The 18349-nt window shown below is 42.4% G+C and overlaps 1 long non-coding RNA gene across 1 annotated transcript in view; it reads left to right on the top strand.

The window, feature by feature from the left end:
- Nucleotides 1–18349, top strand: part of LOC144783128 (uncharacterized) — a 114495-nt gene that overhangs the window by 77184 nt on the left and 18962 nt on the right. The window contains exon 2 of the long non-coding RNA XR_013601417.1: nt 8500–8575. This is a non-coding gene — a long non-coding RNA (uncharacterized LOC144783128). The remainder of the gene's footprint in view (nt 1–8499; nt 8576–18349) is intronic.

Below are 18349 nucleotides of genomic sequence, written 5' to 3'. Positions count from 1 at the left end.
AAGTTAGCTATCCACTGTCGGCAATAACCAACCATTCCTAGGAACATCCTGACTTCTCTCTGTGTCGTAGGCGAGTTCACCTTCATTATCGCCTCTATCCTATCTGGTGACACCTTGCGCTTTCCTTTTTCTATCCGGTGACCCAAGTACTGTACTTCTGTCAGACAGTACTGCAATTTGCTCGGAGATACCTTATGCCCATTTTCAGCTAAATGGTTCAGCAAGGCGATGGTATCAATCTTACAAGCTTCTTCCGTTCCTGACGCAACAAGTAGGTCGTCTATGTACTGGACCAGAACCGAGTTCTGTGGCAGTACTAGACTTTCAAGGTTTTTCTTCAATAGCTGGTTGAAAATTGATGGGCTTTCTGTATACCCTTGTGGGATACGACACCATGTTAGGACACGATTTTCCAGGTTAAAAGCGAAAAGAAACTGGCTTTCCTCATCTAATGGAATTGAAAAGAAAGCCTGACAAAGATCTATCACTATGAACCACTCAGCTTGGAATGGTATCTGAAACAATATCACTGATGGATTCGGTACCACTGGACAACATGAAACAACTATGTTATTAATCCTTCGAAGATCTTGTACTATTCTAAATTTCCCACTAGGTTTCTGCAAACCCATAATCGGGGAGTTGCATGGACTACCCACGATTTCCTTCAGTATTCCCTGTTGAATCATAGAGTCGATTACGGGTTTTATTCCTGCAATCGTCTCCGGGGACAATTTGTATTGTGGCGTTCTTGGATATTCAACATTTGGTTTTACCATGATCTTCACTGGTTCTACTCCTTTGATCAATCCTATCTCTTCTCCAGTATAATCCCATACCTCTGATGACACTGTATCTCGTAAGTCCCCAGGAAGCTCCTCCACAGTCAGGGTAGGATACAGTTCTACGCATACTCTCGAATTTGCAACTTTAAAGGTAGCATCCTCGTCTGTAGTCTGTACCTCCACTCCCTGAGGTGTGCAGTATATTGTGCAGTTCAGTTTGCACAATAAGTGTCTTCCTAACAGACACACAGGACTAGAATCACATACTACAAACTGATGTTCATCGGTGTAGTTTCCTATTCTCACTAGCACTGGCTCCGTCAAAGGGTTAGTCATTCTCCTATTTGCGACTCCTACCACTTGAATTGTTTCCCCCGACATTGGTAGATCTGGAACCACTGCCGATCTCAAAGTTGATCGAGTAGCTCCGGTATCTACTAAGAATGTTGTAGGACACCCTGCCACTTCAGCCTCAACAAACGGTCCTCTTTGATCCACCTCTAGAACTGCCCCGAGGGTACAGTCCTCCTCTCTACTTACACGTCGTCCCGTCAATGGATCAACGTAGTAACACTCTTCTTCGTCTATAAAAAGAGGCATTTGTCTATAGATCTTTCCCCCTGTCGAAATCTTTGGTGGCTGCCGGAACTGAGCTCGTGGAGCCGAAGTCCCCCCTTTGACCACCTTACTCTTTGGCACTGTCACCCCTTGAACTGGAACTTCTTGAACTTCCTCCTCCTCTACTTCTAGTTCTCCGTTTTCAGGGTTATAGGGACACTCGCGTTTCCAATGTCCCACCTGGTGACACTGGTGACACTTTGTCGTTTTTTTCAGTGTAGCAACGTCTATTCTAGGTCTCGGGTTTTCCTCGTTGTCCTTATTCTGACTATTTGATTTCCGTCCCGTCGTCCCTGTTCCCTGTTGCTGCTGTCCACCCTTTCCAGCCGACTGCATCTGCACCATCATCAGTTTCTCCTTTAGTTTCTTTGCTTTGGAATCTATTTCATCACTGCAATACCTTGCGTATCTCAAAATTTCATCCAATGGTTTGTTTTGCCAACAAATTAAATGTTGCTGAATCATCAAACAAATATCAGGCCTCAACCCCAAAACGAACTTCGATACAAACTGTCCTATATCCTTGGGATCCATTACATCTAATCCACTGTATTGTTTGAACGTTTTCAGCAATCGCTCATAAAACTCATGAACTGTCTCCTTGGGTTCCTGTCTTGTTCGGTCTATTTTTACCCAATCTATATCTTGTGGTGGCACCTTCTCCTTCAGCCATGTCATCACCTTTTCATATTTTAACATTACTCTTTCTGACGGTCCATTAGTACGAGCATCCCTTTCTGGTTCTGCAGTTGGCCATTCGACACTAACCTTGCATGCTATCCACAAGTCTCCTGGGACCACAATGTCGAATAAGGTGTTCAAATCAATCCACAATACCTTTGAAATCTTGACAAACCTCTCTACCTGCTTGTACCACTCTACGGGATTTTCCCTTAACTTCGGAAATGAGTTGGTAAATGCAGCCAAATCTCCCCTACTCCAGGGCACGTGTACATAACTCCCATTCGCTATTTCTCGCAAAGGGAATGCCTCCATCTGCAGTAGCCTTCCCTCCGGAGACATCACATTCGCGCTCCGCCTAACAGTTCCCTTTTTGGACCACCTCTCTTCCCATTTGTCCAGATCTCTCCATGCTCTTATTCCTGTGATCAGTTCCCATATGTGTGTTTTTAATCCAGTTGTCCTCCTCTCTTCTAAGTCCTGATCTGAATAATGCAACCTATGGTTACCCTGTAATGCCTTTGTTCTGGACAAATCTACCATATACTTGTCTGCCAGTTCAGACATTTTCTCATGAGTTGCTCTTGCCTTTCGAGTAATATCCTTTGCTATAAACAGCAGCTCATCTTGTTCGTACATGTCAATCCTTTCTAAAGGCAACACACCATCTATTATCTCGTCCAGGTCAGATTTTAAGCTGGTCACATCGAGTCTTTTGGCTTTTATCACAACTTTCAGTATGCTATCTCTAGAGAGTCCATTTACATCTCTCCCATCACAGCTCTGAGTCCTACGTCTGGGCTCAGGCGTGTTATGGGGAGTCCTCCCATGCTCCCATCTCTCCAGGTCCCATGCAGTTCCATCCTCTCTGGGTGTATAGTGAAACACTTCTCTATTTCCCATAGTCCCCCATTTCCCGTTCTGCCTGGTTTCTCTAGGTGCATGGTAAGACATTCCATTATTCCCCATGCCTTCGCAATTTGCCTGTGATCTCTGATCACTCGACGCATGGCAAGATCCTTCGCGGTTCCCCATGTTCCCACGACTCCAGTGCTGTACGTTATCCTCAGGTGCGTGGAGAGTGCACTTAAACCTATCCCTGTACTCTTGTGTCCTTTGGTCTCCCTCACTTTGAATGAGACGAGACGTCTCTCCACACTCCGTACTTCTACCTTTTCGCTCCTGCCCATTTCCACCGTCAATATGACGTATAACTCCTCTACTCTCCTGACTTTTACCGTCCCACTCCTGACTGCTTTCGCTAGCCCCGCAGTGAGATAATGTCCCGTTGCCTCGACTTCCCCATTCAGCTTCTGCTCCTGACCTGTTGCTCGGTGCTTCTGTGGACCTATCCCATTCCTTCAAGTCAGCCCTCAACTCTTTATAGGATTTCGGCCGTGGTCCCCTCAGGTCCATCGGTCCTTTCTGACCACCCTGTTCTGTTACGGGATCCACTGCTGAATCCAATGGGGCGCTCCACGTTATCGATCCTGGCAATTGCCTCCAGGCATTTGTCGTGTTATTCCTTCTTTCCATCTCAACTCTTTCTCTGTCTAGCCGTACCTGTTCTTCCTCTCTCCCTTTCTCTGGGTGATAAACCGACACTATAGGACCTATGGTAACGGGTACTTGAAGAGCATCTGGCAATCCATAAGACTCAACCCTCTCTGTTGCTGGCATCTTTTGCACCACAACCCTTCCGACTACTCTCTGTACAGGACTATGTTGAGGTGTTCCTCACCTTTGGTAGGTACCCAATTCGTTATAGGGAGTGGCCTATTCCCTTCTATGTCAACCCTATCTTCCCTTGGGAGCTCAGTACCTTCTATCTCCCTATTGTCCGGAGGCGGTCTATCTATCAACAACCTATTTATTAGGCCATCCTCCGACTCGCTCTCGTCATCCTCTTCTATGGGTCTCTTTTCTCCTGTAACCTCTCTCACTGGGTACAACTTATCCACTTCAATCGTCTGTACCCTCCATTTCTTGGCTTCCGCATCCCATTTGGCATCTTGCACTGCCCTTACTGATCGCCTTACCCTTTCTTGGCGTCTTTTCTGATTCCTGTCGTGCGCCGCCCTAATCCACGTATTAAGCCTCAAGCCTCAAACTGTGTTGGTCTAGGCAAAGGTCTCAATGAGGACATAACTGCTTTCAGCTGATGCAACACTTCTAGTCTAAACGTTCCGTATTTCGGAAAAGTCAGTTCCTCATTCCCTTCTATAATCTTACTACAAGTATCAAGCCACAGTATAGTATGCAACCCAACATTCGTTGCCATATAGTGAGCTGGTGTACCCTCTGGCGGTGCCTCTTCCCCGTAATAAGATTCTCTTCTTTTTCTCTTAAAGATCGCTCTCAAACATTTAAAACACTTCATGTTCAAAATCTACAAAATTTCTATTTTCTCCGCGTTCGTTTACTTCCTGATGACAATCCACCAATCCCAGCGCGGTTCTCGCTAACCGGCCTATCACAGCGCGGCTTCACACCAACCGGCCTATCACAGCGCGGCTCTCGCTGACGTCACACCAACCGGCCTATCACAGCGCGGCTTCACACCAACCGGCCTATCACAGCGCGGCTCTCGCTGACGTCACTCGTCTCCCCTTCGCAGCAGTTCCCCTCCTTTCTCAGCTCGTCTCCCGGTCATGCATGCGTCCCATTCATACTCTGAAAAATGATAACTTCCGACCAAGCGATCACTTTCCTTGACTGTACGCCCATAGTCTAACTGTAATTGTCACCTTAACTGACGAAATGTCTTTCCGTGTACGTCCAGACAATCGCCTTAACTGATAGGTTACTTACACACGGTAACTTTCGACCTGCGTCCGTTACCCACACACTCACTCTTGCGTTCCCCCTATCTCGGTGTTGCGGGCGATCAATGGTACCTCATGACCCCCTTTACTCTGGTCGACAACTACTCTGGATGTTCGATACACCCGGACCACTTAAGCTCTTCTCCGAACTTAAGATTTTCACCCAGGTTGCGCGCGCTCACAACCCTCTTCTCATTCACACTACAGTCATTCGACTCCGCATGACATTACAATACAGATACAACACAAAACACCGCAATCTGTCAACGCATGACCCTTGTTATACTCACTCTCGTCCGACCCTGCTGCTTTTATCTCGCACCGTCAGCACCTTCTTCGGCAGGCGATTCTTCCGCTGCTCATCTCTCGATCTCTAGGGACCTTGGGGTAATCTTAACCTAGTCTAGATCACCTTCCTCTAGAAGGTAACCATCCGTCTCTTACGGTTACGGCGGGATTTTTGATCTATTGCTATAGGTCTAGATCCCAACTCAGGTCGACTGAACCGTTGATACCTGTCATAGAGTAAAAGGCAATCCACTACTAGGTCAATCAGTTAAGGACTCACACCACTCTAAGGAACCACTTACTACAAATAAGTTTTAAAAGTTTATTATAAAACCAAAGTTTACTGGAGATACAAACATCTCAAAATAAGGTTCAAAAGATATACTGGTATCAATACAAACATAAATTTTCTAAATGCTCTTAGTCGGCAGAAGAATATCACCAAAACCAATTCAAAAATCATCAGAGTTGCAAGAATAGACACAAGCTGTAACTTGTGAGTCATTTACAGAAAGGAAGAAAATCCAGATTAGACTGTCCCTACACTAGACTAAGTGACATCCCTACTTAGTAAAATCTTAACCTAAAAAGGTGTCAGCCGTGGTGACTTCCAAAGAAGATCACTCACTTCCCTCAGTCTTCGTTGTGAATCGGTGTCTCGCAGTTATTTTATCTGCCTACCCATCCGCTCTCTTAGGTTCTTCAGACCATCTGCCCTAACTCCACCCAGGGGTGCTGTCCCTAATACAAAAATCACATTTACAATAGAAACGCCCTTTAGAGACGCCCCTCACGTGGTGTCGGTTCTGGCATTTTCCATGCTGATACTCCTCTGGGCCCATAGTTAGCGTTGACCTTGCTTCTCAGGCTCTTCTCCGGCAGGACGGTACCCCCCAGGAAATTCCTGAAGCCTCCTCCAGGCCTGTGCCTGACTCCCTGAACAAAACTCTATTCATCACTCTCTTGATTGGAACCTCCTCGCACCTGCAAACAGACACTGTACAGTGGGCCCCAAATTCCGGCCTCCACCGTATCTTCTAAGTCGTAAACCTTCGAGCAGGCTCCGCAATTTATGCTTAACATGACCTTCCTCTAAATAACACATGCAGATCAAAAGAAATGACCTTATCTATTCAGGCCTATTAGAATTACATGAAACAGGCCTGTGCACTCTGTAAACCTTTAATTTCCTAGTCTAAACAGCATTCTAACTTATTACACACAATGGTTATATGAAACACTTCTATAAAACATATATTTCAGTTCTATGATCAATAATACTTTGAATTACAACAACATTAAAATCCATATCATGTGAGAGTGTAACAGCACCTTTCATTCTCTGTGAACTGCCATGTGGCCTACACATTTCTACGTTTAGCAGTATTACATTCTCCTCTACAACAGCCACATAACATGGGATTTCAACATCATTCTAACATCTCTACACACTTCTACATTAGCTTTTCACACTGATATATGCATTCTATTTTAATTAAACACTCATGTATTTTCACTCTATAAATTCGACACTCTTATGTAATCTTTACTAAACTGATGCAACGTGCTTGTAAATATGGTGCACTTCTATTTTTTTCTCGATTTGCGCTCTCTCATGCCTGCAAGATTAAAATATGGGACTGTGTTATATTATTTTGGTCAGAGTTGTGGGGGAACCCCATGTGTACATAATACAATGCTGGCCCCATTACACAGCGAAATCTTGCATATGCACAGCTACAACATGGACTTGAATCGGGAATTAAATCCCGAAATAAAATATTGCGTGTGCGCAGGTGACCTTTGGAATGCTATTTATGTACTGCACATTAGCAGGCCCTGTTTCCCGATTTCTTCATTTACAAATAGTTTGCACTTACCTAACATGGTTGAAAACGTCACAGTTCCATCATGCTATGCAAGCTTCACTCCAGGTTTAAAGACTGAAGCAAACATAGAGCTGAGACAAAGCATTTACTATTTACAGAGAATACATGTGTACTGACAGGTTGCCAAATTGCTAAAAGCATGCAAACTGCTCGGAGCACAGTGGAATAATTGTGCATGTTACAGCACGAGAGAGCTCGGTGAAGGCATTTTATGATTTATACACTCTCATATTTTTCTTGTCTTGGAATCTTGCCATTACTTTCTTCTTTACTGAAAAATAGGATGCAGTGTTTTGCATGTACCTGCAAACTTCCCCAAAAAAGAATGAGCTCAAATGTATATGATAGTTAGTCTGGTTCGCAAGAACACCTTCTAGTAGCTAATACAATTGTTTTGCAGATTTAGAAAGGTACAAAGTGTACAGACAGAAAAACTGTAACTTCCTTCTGAGGTCTCAAGCAGCCGTAGAGATGTGAATAGCGATTCTCCTAATTACATGCCAAGAGAATCTAGAGTTCATTAAAGACAGGTGGCTAACATTATGCATTATTCCTTTAATGCTAACTCCACTTAGCACTTGGGAGTAATACATCATAAAATAAACAGGGGCAGATGTATCAAGCCGTTTGCGATTCGCAAAGGCTGGAATCTCGCAGTATTCCGCCGTTTGCGAATCGCAAACAGTCTTTTTGCATGTTTTGACATGTAACAAAAAATCGCAAAATAAGGAATCGCAAAAAATTGCCATTCCTTATTTTGCTTAAGCATTTAAGGAATAGCAATTTTGCGATTCCTTAAATGCTATGTATGTAGCATTTTGGAATTGCGAATTTAGGTTAAGAAATCGCAAATTACCACCAACTTGTAGTTGGTGGTAATTTGCGATTTCTTTTAAAAATGCCCTATTTGGCATTTGTGAGGGTGGCATGTGACGCATATACATGCCCATAGGTCATGCATGTGCGCCATATGCACACACATGTAGATTTCAGGGGTGCAGCAGGGTGTCTTTGAGACACCCCTGCACCCTTGAAATTATTCTCAATTTGCGATCAGCAAATTGCGAATCGCAAATTGAGAATTATTTCACAATCATTCCTATGGGCCTCCTGGCCTGTAGGAATGCATGGGAAATTATTCCTTAATTGCGAATTCGCAAAATGCGAATTCGCAAATAAGGAAGACTAAGAAATCGCAAAAAATAGCGATTTTCTACATACATTCCATTTTGCGATTTCTAAATAGCGATTCCTTAAAAATCGCTATTTAGAAATCGCAAAATTGAATCTTGATACATCTGCCCCACAGTTCTAGAACAGAATCCTCTTGACATATAATAGGCATGCACATAGAATAGACTGCCTCTTTGAAATGCGATCATAAGTAGTTTTTGTCTTTTTTTTTTTTTGCAGAGTCCAAATACATTAAGTGAACTTTATCGCTGAGTCATGAAGGAGTTCTCCCGGTATCTCACACTTCCAGTGGAAGGTAAATTGAAGAACGACCGAATTATGCTGAAGTATCTGAAAACAAGGAAGATTGTAAATCCATGCAATGCATTTTAACATATAACTTTAACTTGAATAAACTTTGTACTTAAAACCGCACATTTCAGTTATTTACCAATCCATGCATCAACCCCATTTCTGGGTTGGGAGGGTGGGATAATGTTAGCCTTCGTGTCTTTAATGAAATCTAGATCTCTTGATATATAATAAGGAGAATCGCGATTTCATTACAAGACCGGAGGCTACTATTATTCATCTTGGTAGTCCTGTAAAACCACATCCGACTTGTGCTCAATTGGGTTACAATAATGTTTTGCAAATGTATTAGAATTTGACCAATCAGTAGCTCTTAGGAAGTCCTCTAGTCTGCCACCTTTCCAGAAGGTTTGACTAGCCATAGCTCCTCTTATAGAATGCGCTTAAACATTTTTAAGGTCAATGAAAGCTAATTGCATTGTACATTGGACCCACCTTGCTATTCAAGCAGACGATATGGTCCTGAATGGTTTCACAATTGAGATAAGTAGTTGATCAACACCATCTGGACGATACTGACTCATTATGGAATTTGCAAGCGTCAAACATAGGGAAGAAAATTGTGACCGATATAGTTTTAGTTCTTCTAATAATTTAAAATGTTACTCCAAAGGCATCATAAACCCAGTTACTTACCTGTAAAGCTTTAACATGTGATAAACGATGGTAGGAGATTAGGCAGAGAAGAGAGGCTAGTTTTATAGACAGTCTTTTCCTATCCAAATACCTGTTATTAGGCCATACTGTGAACAGATCTAGGATTAGTTTAATATCCCAAAGGGTCTCATACTTAGGTCTAGGGGGTCTAATTAACCTAATACTTTTGAGAATTCTACATATTATGACATTCTTCCCTATGGTCCTGCTGTTCACTAACGTGTGTCCTGCTGAAATTGCAGATCTGTTACAATTGGGTGATCTATAACTAAGACTCCTATCATACTGTTCTTCTAAGAAATTAACCACTTCAACTATAGGAGCCTCCACGGTATCCAAGTTACACTCCAAGTACCAGCATACCTATGTTTTCCATATACCGTTGAATCTATAGTGTGTGCTTGGAGCCCAGGATTCCTCAAGGAGCTGTTCAGCCTTTCCCGAAAGACCTATGATTTCATTAAATTTCCTGACACTTTCCTGACAAGAAGGCTCAAAGTCCCTGTCTGAACCAGGGGATGTTCTCTTCCTTCTACATCCCTTAATAGGCCTTCCTTTGCCTGTAGAAGTAAGGGAATGTCGTAGGCCAATTCCAGAGTCATTAGAAACCAAGCCTGGGAGGGCCAAAAGGAAGTCACTAGTACTAAGGAGCATTGTTCTTGTCTCACCATCTGGAGAACTATCTGGATCATTGCAAAGGTGGGAAAGGCGTAAGCTCGTGCTCCCCTGTAGAGTTGTAGGAATGCATTTACTGCCTGAGCACCCAAGTCTGGCATCCAGCTGAAGTAATTCTTCAGTTGAAATGTTAATCTGCTTGCAAAGAGGCCCACCTCCAGAGGACCCCAGAGGCGACAGAGACTTTGAATATGAGGAATCTTTGCACTCATTCTGAAAGTTGCTTGTTTCTTGTCCATAGGATCGCAAACCTATGGTACGAAAGGCTCTTCCTTGTTGGGGGTAGAATGATGGTAAGTTACCTGGCTGGTGACCTCTACGATAAGCCTCTTTGCTTGAAATTAGGCCTCTGAGTAGATCGGCCAGTAGAAAATCCTCTTCTTCCGGCCTGACCAAAAACAGTAGGGTTGAAAACTCTTCTCATATTGCTTTGTATCTTTGTCTACGGCCATAAACGTAGCTAGATATTTATGTATTGTTTTAATCATGTCCTCCCCGAACAGAAGTCCATTGGGGTTTTCTGAGGGTTCTTTATCAGCCATATCACCTAATTGTGGGTTAATCTTGCTCAGAATAACCCTACACCATTCAACGTTATGGCCTGCATTGGCTAGAAGAATCAGGGCTCTCTGGCTCCAACCCCTAAGTAGCTTGATTTCCAATGAGGTCCTATTTACATGGGCCTCCTCCGCCATGTCGATTATTCTTGCTAAGGGGCCTAGGATATCGAGGAGGTGATCTTGGTAAGCCTTAAGGGACCTTTCCATGCCTTTTCTGGGGTCTCTTCCCGTATAAAAATGTGATAAGTTCAGGATTTAGGTTTGGAGTTAGACAAACTTTCTCCTGGATCACTGGTCTAGAGCACTCAGCTCTCAGGATGTTTAGTGTCTTTTTTTCTAGAGGTTTTTTTTTCTACCGTTTGATAAATTTTACCACACAATATTGGGGCAACCCTTTGGCACTTCTTGGATGCCTGACGTTATGGGGGAGAACATCTCCTGACCTAGGGGGTCCGTTCTAATTTTCTTGGAGGACAACAAGTGCTCTTCAGTGAAGGTGCCCTTCCATGTCCATATCATTCTGATTCAGATCAAGGATGTATTCCTCAAATAAATCTTCACTCTGATGCCATTGTCTTCCATGGCGATATCTTATGCCTCACTCTGAGCACTCAGTGCCTGTGTGCTGCTTCGGACACCCTTATGATTTGTGTATGACACCCAAAACCTTCATAGTGCTTTGACCTCCTGATTTATTTGAGGTGCTTAGACCTCCATTGTGTGTTGAGGTGCTTAGACCTCCCATATGAGTTAAAGTACTTGGACCACCCAGTGTGCTCATGGAAGTTGTGCCTTCACTATTGTTAACTCTTGTTTGTCTTTTGCCCTCCTTCTTACCGTAGTATGGTTCACCCCCTGAGGCGGCTTCCAAATTGCAATCCTCATCATCAGCTAAAGCCCTCTTAGTGGTCATCACTTGGTGTATGGTTTCGCGCATCTCTTGTTGTATATAATTTTTCTATCAGTTCCTTAATTAAATTAGGGGTAGGGGCATCATGGCCATCAGATGCAATATCAGACATGATATACTGGTATAGCTATATGGGGAGTAGAAAAGCTTCAACTGGGAAAAGCTGACTAGAAACTGATGAAAAGCATTCTCAATTTCTGAGCGTCATCCTTCCTGTAACAGGTGATTGATGGAGACACTGCAACTGTCAGGAATTCCCTGACATCACGGAGTGTCGAGCGATCAGCTGTTTTATTGAGTGGAGCCCTTTGCAAGATGTGGCAGAGCGTAGGCGACGTAGGGTGTTAGGCCGTCAATGGCAGCTGTCCTATCTGTTCCTCAATAACTCATTCCAACACGTTCTCTTGAAAGGCGCGGCGGGAAGGATCCTCTGAGAAGAAGAAATTGTTGCTTGCCACGACTTGCTTAGCTGATTCCCTTCGGCGCGCCCACGATTGGAGTGACGAGTCGGGGAAGTAAAATTATCCAAAGTTGGGGCACGGAGGGGATTCCCGCTACGTGCCTGAAGGCTTCGTGAAAGGCGCCAGCCCCAGGAGAGGTCGCTTAGTGCATGCCTATTGGTATGTAACTGTTACCACGCAACTTTTAGCACGAAATACTTTTACAACGAAACTATTACCACGCAGGACCCTTTACCACAAATACCTTTACAACGCATTACACTACAACGCAGATACTATTACAACGCATACCGTTACAACGTAAGTATAGGTAAGTTTATCTTTTTTTAAAACATTTATTAGGGGTATTGGGTTTGGGTTTTGGGGTACAGGGGTATTTTTAGGTTTCAGGGATGGGTTTGGGTTTTGGGGTACAAGGGTATTTTTAGATTTCAGGGTTGGGTTTGGGTTTTGGGGTACAGGGGTATTTTTAGGTTTCAGGGATGGGTTTGGGTTTTGGGGTACAGGGGTATTTTTAGGTTTCAGGGTTGGGTTTGGGTTTTGGGGTACAGGGGTATTTTTAGGTTTCAGGGATGGGTTTGGGTTTTGGGGTAAAGGGGTATTTTTAGGTTTCAGGGATGGGTTTGGGTTTTGGGGTATTTTTAGGTTTCAGGGTTGGGTTTGGGTTTTGGGGTACAGGGGTATTTTTAGGTTTCAGGGTTGGGTTTGGGTTTTGGGGTACAGGGGTATTTTTAGGTTTCAGGGATGGGTTTGGGTTTTGGGATACAGGGGTATTTTTAGGTTTCAGGGTTGGGTTTGGGTTTTGGGGTACAGGGGTATTTTTAGGTTTCAGGGTTGGGTTTGGGTTTTGGGGTACATGGGTATTTTTAGGTTTCAGGGATGGGTTTGGGTTTTGGGGTACAGGGGTATTTTTAGGTTTCAGGGATGGGTTTGGGTTTTGGGGTACAGGGGTATTTTTAGGTTTCAGGGTTGGGTTTGGGTTTTGGGGTACAGGGGTATTTTTAGGTTTCAGGGTTGGGTTTGGGTTTTGGGGTACAGGGGTATTTTTAACATATATATTTACAAATTAATAAATAAAAATTAATATAATTAATTAAAATATTTAATATTAAAATAATAAATTATTAATTAAAAAAAAATATTAATAATAATTACATTATTTTAACATATTATATACTTACCTATACTTACGTTGTAATGGTATGCGTTGTAATAGTACCTGCGTTGTAGTGTATTGCGTTGTAAAGGTATTCGTGGTAAAGGGTCCTGCGTTGTAAAAATTGCGTGGTAATGGTCTGCGTGCTAAAAGTATGCGTGGTATCAACATATATCCATGCCTATTATATGCCAGGGGGATTCTGTTCTAGAACTGTTAATTTTATGATGTAATACTTCCAAGTGCTGTGTGGAATTAGCATTAAAGGAATAATGCATAATGTAGCCTCTGGTCTTGTAATGAAATTATTAGGAAATTTTTAAAAATATGTGGATATCCTTTCCTTAAATATATTCTGATTACCTGGTGAAATCATATGGGTCAGCTCACTTCCATGTTTTTGTATTTTTCTCCCTTGGGTTTCCCCTCAACTCCAATCTTTATTTTCTGACTCTTGAGTGGTTTTATGTTTATTTAATCGGATTTACGAAGCATTCTGAGAACGATTGTGTCAGGCATAGGCAAAGACAATAGGTCTTGCCTCTACAAGAGCTACTGGCTTTGCTAATGTGGTTTAGCAATGTTGTACACCTGTGTAGCTTCTGTTCAGAATGGCTAAAGGTTTGTGGCATTGTGGAGAGTGACATGGCATAATGTAGAGTGGCGTGGCATAGAGTGCAGTGGGGTCAAAGTAGATTAGAGTGGCATACATTGGATTAGCCTAGAATACAGTGGTATAGAGTGAAGTGGTATAGAGTAGAGTGCATTGGCATAGTGTGTATTGGCATTGAGTGCAGTTGTGTAGAGTGCAGTCACATAGAGTAGAGCTGCATAGAGTGCATTGAGTAGAGTGCATTGGTGTAGAGTAGATTAGAGTGGCTTAGAGTGCAGTAGCGTAAAGGTGAGTAGTGTACAGTAGAGGGTATAGGCGTAGAATGCAGTGGCATATAGTGCAATGGCACATAGTGCAGTATTGCAGAGTAAACTGGCATAGAGGGGAGTGGTGCAGAGTACAGTGGTATGGCATTAGCTGGAGTGGTGTAGAGTGCAGTGGTGCTGAGTAGAGTACAGTGGGGTAGAGTGTATTGGCATAAAGTAGAGTGAAGCACTGTAGAATAGAGAGACGTAGAGTGCAGTGGCATAGAGTGTAGTGGTGCAGAGTATAGTGGAGTGGCGTAGAGGAGAGTGGTGTAGAGTGGGTGGTGTAAAGTGAAGTATGCATGATATGGTAGCACACTGCTTCTACAGACAGCACATTTTGAATTGAAATGGCCCATTACATTTGCACACACATACAGTTTTACTGATAAAAGTATGTAGTGCACAAACGATAATATGTGGAAATATCATCACCACGTATATTGATTTGTTTTGATCATATTGAAATATTTGTTTCCACCGACTTCAGAATTACAAACAAATGTGCTTCCTTGGTGATTTCCTAATTTTGATATATTCTGAAACATCTGCACAGTTCATTTACAGACATTTACATTTTGTTGTGTGCTAGAAAAAAAACATTTTTTCTCACAGCATGATTGCCACATAAATCCTCTCACTTTGAAGCCACTGAGAGAGAAAAGTAAACACCAAGCTCCCTCAGAAGACACAGCCTGACATTTGACCTCTGTCTCTGAATGCACCGGAAATATGACAAGAGAAGAGCAAGATTTAGGAAGGAACAAACGTAAGATGGACAACCTAAAACAAAGGAAGCCAGCAAATAGAAAGCAATCAAATGTGAGTTGCAAATCACAAAGCCAACGGTAAGCAATGTGCGCAATGCATTCCCAGAGAAGGTATCAGAATGTCTCCAAGATGTATTCAGCAGACGAGACAGCTGTGCTGTCTGGGAGGCTTTGGCCTAACAATATAACTTCAGTCACTACATTTTCTATCACAAACTCAAAAGAGCCTCTTTCCGAGAATATGTGAAATGAAGATTGTTCCCTTGTGCTGTTTTTGGAAACCTCTAGCTGACATAGTTTAAAGTAGTGACATTTAATTTCCAGGAAAAGAGGATTTGTCTTAAAGGATGTCAGAACATATCTTGACATGCAGGTGCCTCTCAAAGGCCAGTAGGGCTGGGAAGAGTCAGTTATGCCAGGCCCTTGCCTGTCGGGAGATATTATTTCCCTATCGAACAATTCAATGGCAATCTAAGTTATTAAATTAGCAGTTAAGGCAGAAGAAAACGTGGCTATAGTAGGATTGCATTTAATAAAACTGGTCAATTATTAGTACAGTAGACAGTATCACCCAAAACAGGATTACCCCAATGCCCGACCCATCTGCCCTTTAACCCCCTTGCTGCGGGGGTAATTCCCCCATGGTGTGGGGGTCCGCGGCACCGCTGTGCTCGGGACAAGCCCAGCTCGTCATTGCTCACAATAGTTCTGTCCCTCACTCTCTTGTCTAAACATGTAAATGATTTGTGTTCACAAGTAAATAGTTCCTTTGTTCTGCCTGTGTAATATTGGACTGTGCCAATAAACAACATATAACATTGAGATGACTTTTGTTATGCTCTATGTACTGCATAGCACATGGAAGCCTCATTTGTTTTTTTACATGTAATGTATGTTTCTTATAGAACATTACCATCAAAGAAGAAACATCAAACTACATACCCCAAAAAAACGATTTCTGACTTTCATCAGATTCTCTCCCTGAACTCAGTCGAAAGGTCAGATCCTAAATACAGCTCTTCAGTCTGCCTTCTTTCCACCTTTTGCTCTCTGGACATAATCTATCCCACCATGGACACCGTGTTGGATACTCCTGTATTTATTTATTTATTTTTAGTTTCATATAGCTTGAACTCGACCTAAAGTCTTTCCTGAGGTATTGGATCGTTTTTTAACTTTTTTTTAATTTTTAAGGAACCGGGCGGTTAAAGGCCTGATTCACAAACGTAAACTTACACTTAGTTGTAAATTTACTAATTTTTTACTATCGGTAATTTTACAAATGCAGAGGCTCCGCAGTTGAGGCAGAGAACTCCACACACAAAAAAGAAAGAACAGGTAGTCACAGAATGAGGTGTGCTGCGACTATGACCAGGGCGATGGACCGCATTTATATTTATGTCTATGGAGCCGAAAGACCTGAGAGTGGTGGAGTAAAGTGCTAAGCAGATAATCTGCAAGAAGTAAAACGCACTGTCCTCGTACTTTTACCATAATACTGATAAACATTTAGGTTAAACAATGCAATAACACCAACTCCTGAGCTTAAATATTTCTAGCAGTAGAATGTAAACAGAAAAGGTTTATTAGACTACCTTTTAAAGAGCAAAACAAAGATAGAGGTTTTGGGTATGTATGTATATATATATATATATATATATATATATATATATATATATATATATATATATATATATATACATATATATTCAAAATAGGAAGAAAAAAAGAAAAAAGAATTCTCGAACATGTACGAGCAGTAAAGAATAAAGACTTAACATATGCGACAGCGAAACATCTTTTGACATGTCAAAATGGAAATTGGCGGAACATGAGTTATTTTGCCATAGACACAGTCGAAACCAACAAAAGACTAGGAGATCAAAGGAAAAAACTACGTCAACTGGAATCAAAATATATCATTAGAATGAGAGCAAAACAACACAGAAGGATGAATTTCGGTGAGGAGCTCTATGTTCATTTGGAGGAAATTTAATTTGGAACTTTTGATCTATACATAGGTATGACTTCAAGCAATTGGTATATTCTTTTTGAAAATTTGACCTATTTTTCACTATAACTAACCCTTCTTGACTTTGAACAACAGTTATCTCTTAATTAAGGTACTATACCCTGAACTTGAAGAACAACTTGAAAAACATTAAAAAAAAAAACTAGGGGGACAAAAAACTGAACATTTGATGTGTAATGTTAGGATTGAGAAATACTTGATTTACAAAAATTTTATTTTATAATTGACTGCCAAAAACGCTAGAAGGGATGAAGTACTGTGATGCTTTGAAAAACTCAAGGTTATAAATGCACTTTCAATTATATGTACTGCATTACGATGTCTGCGCTGTGGAAAAACTGTGCGTATATTGTCCCAGAATTCATGGGCATGCTGTAAACAGGAAATTACATAAAACAGTAGCAAAAAGTATTACCACCTACCGTGACCAAGGCCGCTAGGCTGAAACGCGTTGGTGTGCAGACTAGGCTCCGTTTGAAAATCTAAAAGCTCCTGAGTGCGGCGTTATAGTTACGACCGTGTTTCTATTCAAAAAGCATGTTTTTCTTTTCCCAATACCTTTGGCACCGGTTGACCAATATTCGCAAAATTATCCAAACTAGTGGGGCGCTCCGGTCAGCTCCTATCTTGAAAGTTTTGGGGCGATTCGGCAACGTAATTGCACCATATTTGGCAAAAAGGTAGCCCTTGTTTCAGAAAGAACTCTTTTTGTTAAATTGTGTAAATCCATTCAGTAGTTCCTGAGAAATTTTTAAAAAAAAGGGGTCAAAAAATGCATTTCCCATAGGAAATTTAGACACAGCTAGAGCTCGAACTGCTGAACGGAATGACACAACATTTGGCAAAAAGGTAGTGCTTGGTTCAGAAAGCACTCTTTTATTTAAATGGTGTAAATCCGTTCAGTAGTTGCTAATCAAAAAATAAAAGTTTCGATATATAGCGGCACGGAGGATCCGTTCACCCTGCCGATCACGAGCTGCATTCTAATTGGCTGTCAACACTTCAAACTAGGAAGTGTTGGCAGCCTTCTTGTGCCTGCTCAGGGGGTCCAAAAAAGCATTTTTTTTAAAAAAAAGAATCGGTGAAATTTGCGCTTGGTGCGCAAATCCGGCGGAAGGAACCTCAGGGCCCAAAAAAGCATTTTTTTAAAAAAGAATCAGTGAAATTTGCGCTTGGTGCGCAAATCCGGCGGAAGGAACCTCAGGGCCCAAAAAAGCATTTTTTTTAAAAAGAATCAGTGAAATTTGCGCTTGGTGCGCAAATCCGGCCGAAATGTAAAAAAAATAAATGGGTTCCCACGCTTCATTTAATTGAGGCCCCCGGGGCATTTTCAAAAAATGTATGCGGGGGCCCCCGCTGCCCCGGGGACCGCCACCCAAGGGGCTTGATTACAGAGTTGTGGGGGGCACACAGCCCCCCCCGCAGCCCTTGAGACCGCCACCCCCCGGGGCTTCTTATTTAATGGGTGGGGGGCCTCCAAGGCCCCCCCAAGCCCAGGGACTGCCGCCCAAGGCTTTTATTATTTATAATTCCGGGGGCACACAGCCCCCCCGCTGCCCAGGGGGCCACCACCCCCTGG

Source organism: Lissotriton helveticus, chromosome 9 (assembly GCF_964261635.1).
Source record: "Lissotriton helveticus chromosome 9, aLisHel1.1, whole genome shotgun sequence".
In the NCBI taxonomy this organism is placed as follows: Eukaryota; Metazoa; Chordata; class Amphibia; order Caudata; family Salamandridae; genus Lissotriton; species Lissotriton helveticus.
The sequence above is the reverse complement of the archived record's forward strand: the minus strand, read 5'-3'. Positions and strand labels throughout refer to the sequence as shown.